This window comes from Prionailurus viverrinus, chromosome A1, assembly GCF_022837055.1.
Source record: "Prionailurus viverrinus isolate Anna chromosome A1, UM_Priviv_1.0, whole genome shotgun sequence".
Lineage (NCBI taxonomy): Eukaryota > Metazoa > Chordata > Mammalia > Carnivora > Felidae > Prionailurus > Prionailurus viverrinus.
Genome location: NC_062561.1, coordinates 98,914,910 through 98,927,037, shown reverse-complemented (window position 1 = coordinate 98,927,037; position 12,128 = coordinate 98,914,910). Strand labels below are relative to the sequence as shown.

General features: G+C 38.3%; 1 pseudogene; it reads right to left on the bottom strand.

Annotated features, from left to right (window-relative positions):
* Window positions 1-455: 455 nt before the first annotated feature.
* LOC125164175 (rho guanine nucleotide exchange factor 39-like) lies at window positions 456-10,486 on the bottom strand (annotated as a pseudogene).
* Window positions 10,487-12,128: the final 1,642 nt, after the last annotated feature.

Sequence of the window (12,128 nt, the reverse complement as noted above, 5' to 3'; positions counted from 1 at the left end):
TCAGTCCCAAATCCCCTCATTTGTATTAGAGAGGCTGGTTCAGCAGACATTCAATTGGGTCAAATTTGGTTTCCTGATTCTTTTTTTTTTTCTAATCATTGATTTTTCATAGAGAGAGAATGTGCATGCCTTAATGGGGCAGAGAGACAGGGAAACAGAGGATCCAAATCCAGGTCCACACTGGCAGTATAGAGCCCAATGTGGGGCTCAAACTCACCAACCATGAGATCATGACCTGAGCCGAAGTTGAATGCTTAACCAACTGAGCCACCCAGGTGCCCTGGTTTCCTGATTCTTCAGGGCTGGTCAAATGAGTTTGCATGGCATGGTTCCAAGCAAACACAAAATGACCCTTCTGAAACCATCAAGGGTTCTGTGTTTTGTTTAGTAGTGAGGATTTATTTGTACTGCTGACTCTGACCTATTCCTCAAGTACCCTGGAATTTGTGATTTCTCTAGTTCTTCTGGCCGCTGATGGCCCAAGTAAGACTGTGGTGCCAGAACAACAGCTCTCCTGGTCTGTGGACATAAGCAGTAACTTCTCATGGGGGAAAGGACAGGCTGAGCAGTCTACCACAAGGACCTCCTGAGTGGCCAAAGACCCTGTGGCATTGACACAGGGCCACGGGGTAGAGGGCATGGCAGGCAAAGGTGCTACTCTGCAGCAGGTGCAGTGGGGTGTCGAGATTTGGACATGAGGAGCACATGAGAGAAGAAGAAGAACATTTCGGCAAAGTCCCCCATGGGAGGCACTATCAACAGCCAAGCATGGAGTAGGAACCAGCGACCTGAGGTAAGCCCCTCTTCCTGGCAGTCACTGGCCAAACTAGAGGTGCTGCTCATTCTTCTGTTTCTGACCAAAGCTGTGGATTTTCTGCACAGTTTCAGTGAGCCAGGCAACCCTGGTGAGTCCCTTGGTGGTCAGGGCTATTGGGACCTGTGTTTTCAGCCAAAGCCATGACAAGAATCTCCTGCTGCTGGAGCCTCTGCAGAGGCTGAGGGAGCAGGTCCTGAAGATGAAGGCTCACAAATTCAGGGCTGACTTCCTGAAGTCGCACAAATCTCCAGAAACATTTTTCTCTAAGTCGTTCTTGCAGGGTGGTCCAGGACCTCTACATGTTGGCAGCAAATTGAGAGTAGAGCTCCAGGTGGGGGCAGAAGCCTTCCAGCCCCTGTCCTCAGTGCCCTACTTTGGAAGTAGGGAAGCAGCTCTTGGCTGGTGTCATAAATGAGTTCCCAGGACCCAGAGTGGGCCTGGTGCTTTGCTAGTTGTAGAGTGCCCTTGGCTCTTGGAATTCCCATGAAATACATGGCCACCACCAGCTCTGGCTGTTCCTGGCAGCACCCTCGGTCTCCATCAGCTCCCAGGCAGTGCAAGCACATTTCAGCTCCCAAGCACACACTGCTATAGCACCTGGCCTCTCCTGCTGGGCTGAGGGGTCAGTGCCCTAATCCAGAAACTCTTGCTGCCTAGATAGCTTTCTCACTTCTAAACATTTTTTTTAAACGTGTGTGCAGATTTTTCTCAGTAGATTTAGTCTAAAACAGAGTTTCTCAATCTCGGCACTCTTGACATTTTGGGTCAGACACTTCATCATGGAGGACAGTCGGATGCACTATAGGATGGCAGCAGGTTGCCCACCTCTATCCACTGGGTGCCAGTATCACTTCCCCAGTTCTGACGAGCAAAAATGTCTCCAGACATTGCCAAATATCCCCTCGGGAGACTATTGCCCCACTTCGGAACTACTGGTAAAAAATAACTACTTTTGCATTACCAGAAGAGGAAACTGAACATATTTAAACTCCTTGAATTCTGGTTATTTTTATGCAAAAAATAAAATACAGCATTATAAGGATTATATAACCTAGAAAACGCTCGACTTAGTGTTTCATATATAAGAAACTATTTTGGGGAGCCAGACATGTGCCTAAAGATATAAAGATAGTTAATAATATATTTAGGATGGGTCAGTAAATAATAATTATTAAATGTGTCCATAACCCATGCTTGTTAATAATTTGAATCTATTACATGTTTATGAAGTTACCGGGATTTTTCTCAACTTATTTTACATTTATTATCCATTTCACCCTCAGAATAATCCAAGGAGATAGGTACATTGTTGTTCTCATCTTTAACATGTAGAAAATGAGGTGCAGAGATGTTAAGTAACTTGCCCAGTATTGACAGGAGATAAGTGACAGCACCAGAATTCCAACTGAAGCCTTCAGTCTCTAGAGACTCAGCTTTCATAGTTTGCTATTTTTAAAAGAATGAAGCTTAATAATAAAAATGTGCTTTGAATTCCTGGTTGCAAGGATTTCTGGATGTGATGGATTTTATTGAATTAGTCACTGTGTTTCTCTTCGGGGTTCTTTTAATGCTTGCTCATAGCTCTTTTAAAAAGGATGAAGACTGAGTTCATTTAAGACCATTTTGTTCAGTACTTAAATAAGCTGAATGATGTTCATAGTAATGAGATTTTGGATTATATGTGCAAAGATTTAAAATGTCCCAGGAGGAATTTAGTATAGAATTCATAAAATATTTCTTGACAGCTAGAGTTCTTAAGCACAATTGTGGCCAAAAAGTAATAGAATATCGAAAAGTGGAAAAATAAAAAACAGCTAACAATATGACTGCTATAATTTACCAGCATAACTTCCTAATGGGATTCAGGTCATAAATTCAATTTCCAGGTGAAAAGTCACTATTAAAAGTTGTTGAGAACCAAGCCAAGATTATTAGGATGATATAGAATGGGTAGAGATAAAGGAGAAGAGCAGACATGCTTAAGTAATATCCTCTGTTCTAAAAATCAACTGTTATTAGTTATGCATTAATATGTAAAGAAGTATAAGGTGTGCATACTACTACACAATTTGGACCTCGGAATTTCAAATAAATGATCATGTACCTGAGGTGAAGCAGGGAAGATATGATGCAAGAAGGAGAGATATTTTACTAGTGGGCAGGCAAGGACATGGGCATATTTAAATTTGGTAAGCAGAAAGAAATCTTTATTAGCGCTTATACAGTTAGAACTAGGTATGTCCAAGTACACATGCATACATTTTTACATATATATTCAAACACATTTTTGTCTGATTTAGTTTATTACCTGTTTGCTTTGTTTTGTTTTGTTTTTAATGTTATTTCTTTTGAGAGAGGAGAGAAGAGGAGAGAGAGAGAGAGAGAGAGAGAGAGAGAGAATCCCAACCATGCTTCACACTCAACATGGAGCCTGACATGGGCTTGATCCCATGAAACCATGAAATCATGACCTGAACCAAAATCAAGAATCAGACACTTAATCACCTGAGTCACCCAGGCTCTCTGTTTATTATGCCCTAAAGATGCACTCAACAAGCCCAGACATATTTGTCTTTCTAAGAACAGTAGTATAGTTATGGTATTAACATAATCTATTCCCCTAAATTACACACAGAGAGTGATTCCAGAACCCAAATGTGGGTCATTCATGTTTAACTCGGAAAAACTTTATGTCATACTCAAATAGCATATAAGATGCTATTAGGTCATGTTTGCATTAATAAATTATTATTTTATATCTCTATGTTAAACACATAGAGAAAGATAATTAAAGGAAGGAGCCTAGATTTTAAGAAATAAAATTATTTAGGGTTTCCCCAAAGCTTTGTAGCCTATGTAGAATCATGACAATATAATTTGACATTGGTCCTAGCCATGATGGTATGACCAGTACTAGCCTAGCTCTTCAAAAATAAAACAGAAAGTTTAATGAGGCAATTGTTTGCCAAAAGTGGACAAAAGGGACAAAGGATTGCAGGTTTTGAGAGTCTGGGAATACATGGAGTAAGACCCACAACATCCGTGGCTTAGTGTGTACAGGCACTTTCTAGAACACAGGAAAGCCAGGGACAAACAGAGCATGATAGTCTTCCTAAACTGAGGAAATACAGATTGGCGATATAAATCATTAAACTGACTGGAGGTTGTGGATTAGGATAGAAAACAAAAGGGAGCTGAATAGAAGACAACTCCCAGAATCTACATGGAGTTCCTCTTACTTTGCTGGTCAAATACTATGCTGTGTGTATTGTGAGTGAGACTCTGGAAGGTCTGGAAGAGAACAGATGCTAGCCATAAGCTAGCTGGACATTGTAGCACCTGTGCTGTCTAAGAGACACAGAGGTCCAGCAAGAACGGAAAGTCTCTGCTGAACACTTGGTACTTTGCCTGACTCCCAGGAAGTCACTTACTGATCCTAGAATAATAGGTAATACAGACTCACTCTAACAAAGCTTTTTATAAGCATGGTTACCAGTAAGGGGATGCTTGCAAGAATGAAACTAAGCACTTCCCAGAGAAAGGCAACAGAAACTGACCACAAGAAAGCCTAGATGTTGGAATCAGTAGATGAGGTGCGTATGTATTTACATATGTCCAGAGACTTAAATGAATGTGTGTTCATAATAAATAAACAGATGAACCTGAAAAGTAAAATATTTGAATTTTTTTAATGTTTATTTATTTTTGAGAGAGAGACAGACAGACAGAGTGTGAACAGGGGAGGGGCAGAGAGAGGGAGACACAGAATCGGAAGCAGGCTCCAGGCTCTGAGCTGTCAGCACAGAGCCCGACACGGGGCTCGAATTCATGGACCATGAGATATGACCTGAACCGAAGTCAGATGCTTAACCAACTGAGCCACCCAGGCACCCTGAAAAGTAAAATATTTTAAAAGCAAAAGGGGGTGAGTGAATGGGTTAACAACAGCTTGGAAACAACAGAAGAAAAAGAAAAAAATAGAGACTCAAAGATGCATGAGTCAAAATTAAGTGGTAAAACATAAACATAAATGGTAAAATAGAAATATAAGTATAAAACATTAAATATAAATATAAATATAAATATAAATATAAATGGTCCCAGATAGAAGGGCAAGGGAAAAGAAAAAATGCTTGAAGAAATGAGGGCTCAAACTCACCATAATTTGGTAAAAAAAATAAATAATTAAATACCAAGATCCAGGAAGGCCAGCAAATCGCAGAAAGAATGTATAGAAATAAAACACATTTGGCTATGTTACCTTCTAACAGCTGAAAATGATAAATCAAGGTAAAATCTTGAGAGCAGCAAGAAAAACAACACATGCGAGAGCAATGAAACAAATGACAATTGACTTTTTTTAATGTTTACTTATTTATTTTTGAGAGGAAGAGAGAGAGAGAGAAGAGAGGAGGGGCAGAGGGAGAGGGAGAGGGAGAGAGAAAATCCAAAGCAGTCTCTGCACCCTCAGCACAGAGCCCAACTTGGGACTCGAACTCACGAACCATGAGACAAAATCAAGAGTCAGATGCTTAACCAACTGAGCCAACCAGGTGCCCCCAAGTGATGACTGATTTCTAATCAGGCAGTGCAGACCAAAAAGAACATAATCTTAATAGTTAAAAAAAAAAAAAACTTGTCAACTCAGAAATTTATATCAAGTGAAAATACGCTTCAAATATGAATGTGATAAGAAAAAAATTTTTAGATAAAAAAAAAACATGAAGCAAATTCATGTTATTCAAACTGAAGGAAAGTTACCAATATGGCAACTTCAATATACAGGAAGAGACAAAGAACAACAGAGATATAAATATCTGGGAGTGCCTGGGTGGCTTAGTGGATTAAGCGTCACACTCTTAACTATTCTTACATGACAGTCCAGATGGCGGCATTTCCAAACCTTAAGCTGTTAACATCCTTCTACTCTCTGAACCTTGATATGGTGACATCTGTCTCAGGGCTTCCTATCCTTATGCATAATAATAATCAACTCCCCTTTATGCAGCATTCTCCTTCTCAAGGAAGAAAATACAGTCCCAAAGTTCCCAGCCCAAGTGTGACTACATCTCTTTGGCCCAAACGTGGCTACACACCCACCCTAGACTGAACGTTGGCACAGGAGAACAGGCCACCAATATTAGACCTGACCTGTCATGATTTAGACATTGGGCATTTTAGTTAAAAAAAAAAAAAAACAGGGGGTGGGGAGCACTGGCTATTGAATAGACAACCAGTAGAATGTACCACATTTGGTAAGACAAAATTAATCTGGAATTAGTGTACAGAATGGATGAGAGAGTGAGTTATAAAGGGAGGTATTAAATAAAGGGAGCAATGGACAGAGCATATGGAGGCAGATCATTAACCAGAGCACTGCCAGTAAGAGACTGCCTCAACAGTGCATGAGTATAACCTTGGAAGATATAAACTACCATCTAATGTGAAGTTATAAAAAAGAGAATGCGAGAGATCCTATTTGGTTTGTACTCTGTGTTACCAGATTGTTTAATTGCTTTAATTTCTTCATATCCCCAGGAGACCACTTAGAATTGTCTCATGTGTCTCCCAATTTAATTTCTATGGAATACTTTTAAACCTCCTTCCTATACTCTTCACCTACCCTCTGGCTTTTCTGGCAAAGGAGTACTGGCAGTCTTGCTGCTATCTTTTACTTATTAAAATGTCTTCGTTTGCACCAGCCTAATGCAGCATTCAGCACTTGGCATGTTGCCATGTTGGTTATTCCTTTTAGCTTGGGTTTTCAATTCCTGTTTTAAAAGAACATAACACCCAGTGGGCAATATGGAGATTAGAAGCAGCAAATGACATGACAAGGGCAAAAAACATATGTTATAAACATTATAAATTTCCCTACAAGGGTGGGTATGAGTGGTAGCAAAGTAAACACAGACAATAAACACTCTGCTTCATTATGCTTTCTTTGTCGCATACATTTTATTTATTTATTTATTTATTTATTTATTTATTTATTTATCTATTTATTTAAATTCAACTTAGTTAACATTCCATGTAGTATTGGTTTCAGGAGTAGATTCATCACTTACCCAAAACACCCAATGTTCATCCCAACAAGTGCCTTCCTTAATGCCCATCAACCACCTAGCTCATACATTTTTTTTTTTAATTTTTAATTAGGCTCCATGTCCAGCCCAGAGCCCAACATGGGGCTTAAACTCACAACCCTGACAACAAGAACTGAGCTGAGATCAAGAGTCAGATGCTTCATCGACGGAGCCAAGTAGTCAACTCCATACATTTTTTTTTTAATCCATAATCATGGCTTGTGCCTAGGTCCTTCCTGTCTATTGTCAACCCACAGAGCTATAATACAGAGAACAATACTCAAACAGGACACCTGAAGTTTTCTAATCAAATGGGAATAAGACTTCTGGAACCAGTGCTTACCAATTTATCCAGAAATCTCACTATGTCTACACTGCAGTAGAATCAGTCCATTTATTTTGCACACAGTGCTACATGTGGTCAAGTACAGCTTCCTAAAACAAAAGCCATCTCTGAACAAAACTTGATTCATAGGAGTAATCAGATTTCACCATTAAATTTATTGAGCATGTAATTTATAGGCACAAACCACAGCCAATATTGTAGGTGTGGCATATAATTTTTAAAAATCAAAAATTAACGACCAGAGATTAAAACATACAATGGTAGCAGACACATTCTGATAAATCATAACATACATTTCTCTGTTGATATTAAGTGCTCACTTATACTTTAAAGCAATACCTGCTCTGCTTTTTTTCTTTTTTTTTTTTTTAACTGAAAAGTTTCTTCTTAACTTCATGACAAGGGAGACCTACCAAAGCCTTGCTATCTACTCTGGAACGTTAACTTCAAAGAAAGGGAACAAATTCTAGGTCGGTAATGATCAGCTCTTCAATGTCCTTATGCTTAAAAAAATACAGTAATGCAAGGGGTGCCTGGGTGGCGCAGTCGGTTAAGTGTCCGACTTCAGCTAGGTCACGATCTCGCGGTCTGTGAGTTCGAGCCCCGCGTCAGGCTCTGGGCTAACAGCTCAGAGCCTGAAGCCTGCTTCAGATTCTGTGTCTCCCTCTCCCTTCCCATTCCCTGCTCATGCTCTGTCTCTCAAAGATGAATAAACGTCAAAAGAAATTTTTTTAAAGAAATAGGTATCTCATTTCTTTATTTTCCTCAGACCATAGTAATGAGCTCTGAAAAAATTTATAACAAATATTAACTTAAAATATAAATTCTTGCATAAAGATAGACTAACATACTTAATATAATCATTTTCTTTGCTACATGACTTTATATATATTCAATCTACATTTTATATGATTTTAATATATTTTTTAATGTTTTACTTCTAGAAATTGGAAGATACTATGTCCCAAGTTGCCGTACTGATTAATTTTTCTTCCAACAAATGGAAAACAGAAGATGGAGAGCAAAATATGTCTTACAGCCATGTAGCCACTTTAGCCATATTCGGGGTGAAATAATGTGCCTTTTTAAAAGCAGTACTAATGATCAATATGGGGGTTTTGTACATTATCAATAGGGTGGTAACCCAAAGCTTTCATCAATTTACCTTTTCCTGATTCCAATTACAATACAAAAATATACATAATGTACTAATTCAAAAGCTCTCCATGCCAACAAAAAATATCGATGTCTAAATACACAGCACCAAGACTAAACACCTAACACTGACTAAAGGTTAAAGAGGTATCTTTTGTTTTTCCCCTGTTGACAAAAGACCCCATCTGCTGGTTTCTATCATCAAAACAGCTTCCAGACAATTCATTAGGAAAACTAAATACTTACCAACCCATACTACTTTTGTACACAGATATATGACTCCTCCTCCAGCACCGTGTCCCTGGACACCTAAGCATTATTGAAGTCCTTTATATTACGCATGTTTAAACAAAGGTATGTACGATTCTAAGAATTTCCCAAAAGAATTCACAAACCATTTCAGTGCAGCAATTAAAGTAAAATGGAAGAGCAATAAAAAGATTTTAGCCATGTGATCTTGTGAGCCTCACAGGAAAGGAGGAAGTTTCAACAGGAAGTGACTTAGACACTGCGAGTTTATTCTTCCTCCCTATGTACCATGTTTCATATTCTGGAAAAGAAGCATCAACTTCAAATATAAATTATATATATATATATATATATATATATATACACACACACACACACTATATATATATATATACACACATATATATATAACTTCAAATATAAATATTATATATACATATATATGTATGTACTATAAGTACTAAAATAAATTTCATGTTAAATAAAAATGTTAGATCACTTCAAAACAACTCAGAACTCAGGGGAGATGATGCACAAAAGAGCATACTTCTACTCACATTGTTTATTCCTTTAAGACATATTTATTGTGCCACAAACACTGAAAACTCTAGAGGCCTAGGGAGAATATATGATGAAGAGGCATGATAATTGCTCTCCAAGGACTCTTCACTTTGCCTTCAATTTTATACAGACCTCTTTCACACATTCTTAAGGTTTGCAACTTGAAGTTCTTGAAGCACTAGCCAAAAAGTTGTCTTTATTAGCAGAAAAATATTATTGTAGCCAAAAAGTTAAAATTATGAATTTTTTTAAATTATCTATTTCCCCTTCTTGAGTGACCAGAGAATAAGGAATCAATTTGTTACTTCCTTTTGCAGTTTCCAGAAGCCCCCCAAATTATCTTCTCAATTCTAATTCTACTTTTGTGATGGTTCTTTTTAAACTCCTACTTCAGCTTCACTACAACACCAAACACACTCCTCCAGTGTTGCTGTCTCACGGCTCAAGACGGATTTTCTACACTTTTCCTTTGAACAAGTTGCGGAAATTCAGAGGGCTCATGATCTTAAATCAAGTAACTATCCCCATGGCTGTGGTGTTGGAAAGCAAGACAATCACTTTCTAGGAACTTGCTTTTTGTCACTTTCACAATTACCTAGTCTTTGTTTATCTGAGGAAATTTGAGGGGCTCCTGGGTGGTGCAGTCGGTTGAGCTTCTGACTCTTGCTAACGGTTCAGGTCGTGATCTCACAGTCATGAGATTAAGCCCCGTGTCAGGCTCTGCAATGAACATGCAGCCTGCTTGGGATTCTCTCTCTCTCTCCCCCCTCCTCTGCTCATGCTCTCTTTCTCAAAATAAATAAACACTTAAAAAATAAAATAAATTAGTAAGTTGTGTAAGAGACTTCAGATGCCTAAATGTCAGACGTGGTCCTTTTTTACAGAGAAAATAAAGAGTATTTCAGTAGAATGATAATCCACTTTATGCAGAAACTAAGCAAACACATGAAGTTCTTGTAAGCAAGTGAGGGAGTGAGGTTTCACTGGTAAATAAAATTATTTCAAATTGCTCAGATTTATTTTAAGTCAGCTTTGGAATCATTTAAAAATCATAACATATGCAAGTCCTGCGCTAGTCCAGCTGCTTAATTTTCCAGGATTATTTATAAATCACTTTTGTTCAATAAGTAAAATTACCTTCCCTGCTAAATTTGAATTACCAGACACTTCCAAAATATTTCTCAAACCAGCAACTGTTTTCTCATTCGCTACTTGGCATGTCTTCAACAACTTATTTAACACTTGTAGCAGTGTCTCAAAGATCTGATCCATCGTGTTGGAGTGATTTGTTTTCCCACTGCAGCATCATTTGATTTCCAACAGACAGTATTTCTGCAAATAAGCTTCAGAAGTGTGAAGCGCCTCCATCACAGTCATGCACAAATGTGCCCAAACCTAACAGGCATGAAATAGTTAAATGGCAAAGCCCTAAGCAGCTGCAGCCAACAGCGACACATGATACGGTCCAAGAAATAACCTGAGAGACACTCCTTTGATTAATGCACTGAAAGATACTGAAATAGTTGTTCTCTTTCTGCCAAAAGCCAGAATGGTTTAAGACTGTTGGTCAAACTGAAATGATCATAAGAATCACCTAGGCAGCATTTTAAATCTAGAGATTCTTGGGTTCCATGCCCGGCAATTTTGTTCAGTAGCATTGGGGGCAGGGGGAAATCACTATTTTTTTTTTAAGTGCCCCAGTTAGGAAACTTTCTCCAGTCCTCTGCTCAGGCAGGATTAGAATAAATGATAGAACCATACATCAATACCAAGTGTTCTATATAAATACCAATTGTATTTTGGTATATTTACTTTCAGAAATCATTCATGTATATACATACACTCAGTTTAGTGATCTTGACTACAGTTCATTTAATTATGTGTCTAGAAATATTTTTTTAATTGGACACTTTTAGATATTCTTGCACAGAAATTTCTGAACTCAGTGGACCCAAATGATCAATATTCTCACGCATGAGTAAGTAGATCCTGTAATCAGCAACCCTTACAGAAAAAGACAGAAACAAAGTCTATTTGGATTTTAATTTCCTTCATGTGAAATGTGATGAAAGAACCATCTGGAACCATGTGACCATATGGAAACCACTGATCTATACCTCTCCTTCTTCCTGCCCCTCACCATCCCTTCTAAGGAGAGGAACAGCATTCCCAGGAAACTGTACTAGGCCATTTTTCTTTTTCTTTTTTTTTTTTTCATTTTAGAAGTTTTTATTTATTTATTTTTTTTTTTATGAAATTTATTGACAAATTGGTTTCCATACAACACCCAGTGCTCATCCCAAAAGGCCATTTTTCAAAGAGGAAAGTGCTATCACTCCCCTACCTTCTAAATTCATATGGATAAATGCCATAGCATCTAGGAGCAGGAAGAGCCAAAGTTGTATATATGTGGGAGGCAAATCTACATTCTCTAGAGGCTATGTAAGGGGTGGTTAGAGCCTACTCTAGACCTGTGTCCAATCCTCATGATGACACTTATACACTTTCTACTTTGTCTATGTATTTAACCTCTCTTTGCTTTACTCTCCTGATCTGGAAAAATGGGGTACACTTTAATATTTACCCCGTTATCACCATATCTGTGATTGCTACCTTAGTATTCAGAGAGCCAACAGACCAGAAGCATAGGCCCTACCTGCAGCCTGTGAGAAATGCAGGACTTGGGCCCTGTCCCAGAATATGCATTTTTAATAAAATTTTCACACGTGGCATCCGACAGTTTGAGAAGCACTGACTTAAGACATGGGAGGATCTTAGAATTTTAAGGAATTTACAAATTTGCTGTTACTATTTAGTTTAAATCTGAACATTAAACAAAGCCAAGAATTAAAAATTCTGCCAACAGGTATATAGACCTGATAGAAGCAGTGTCCAGTACGGTCTGTTGGGGACA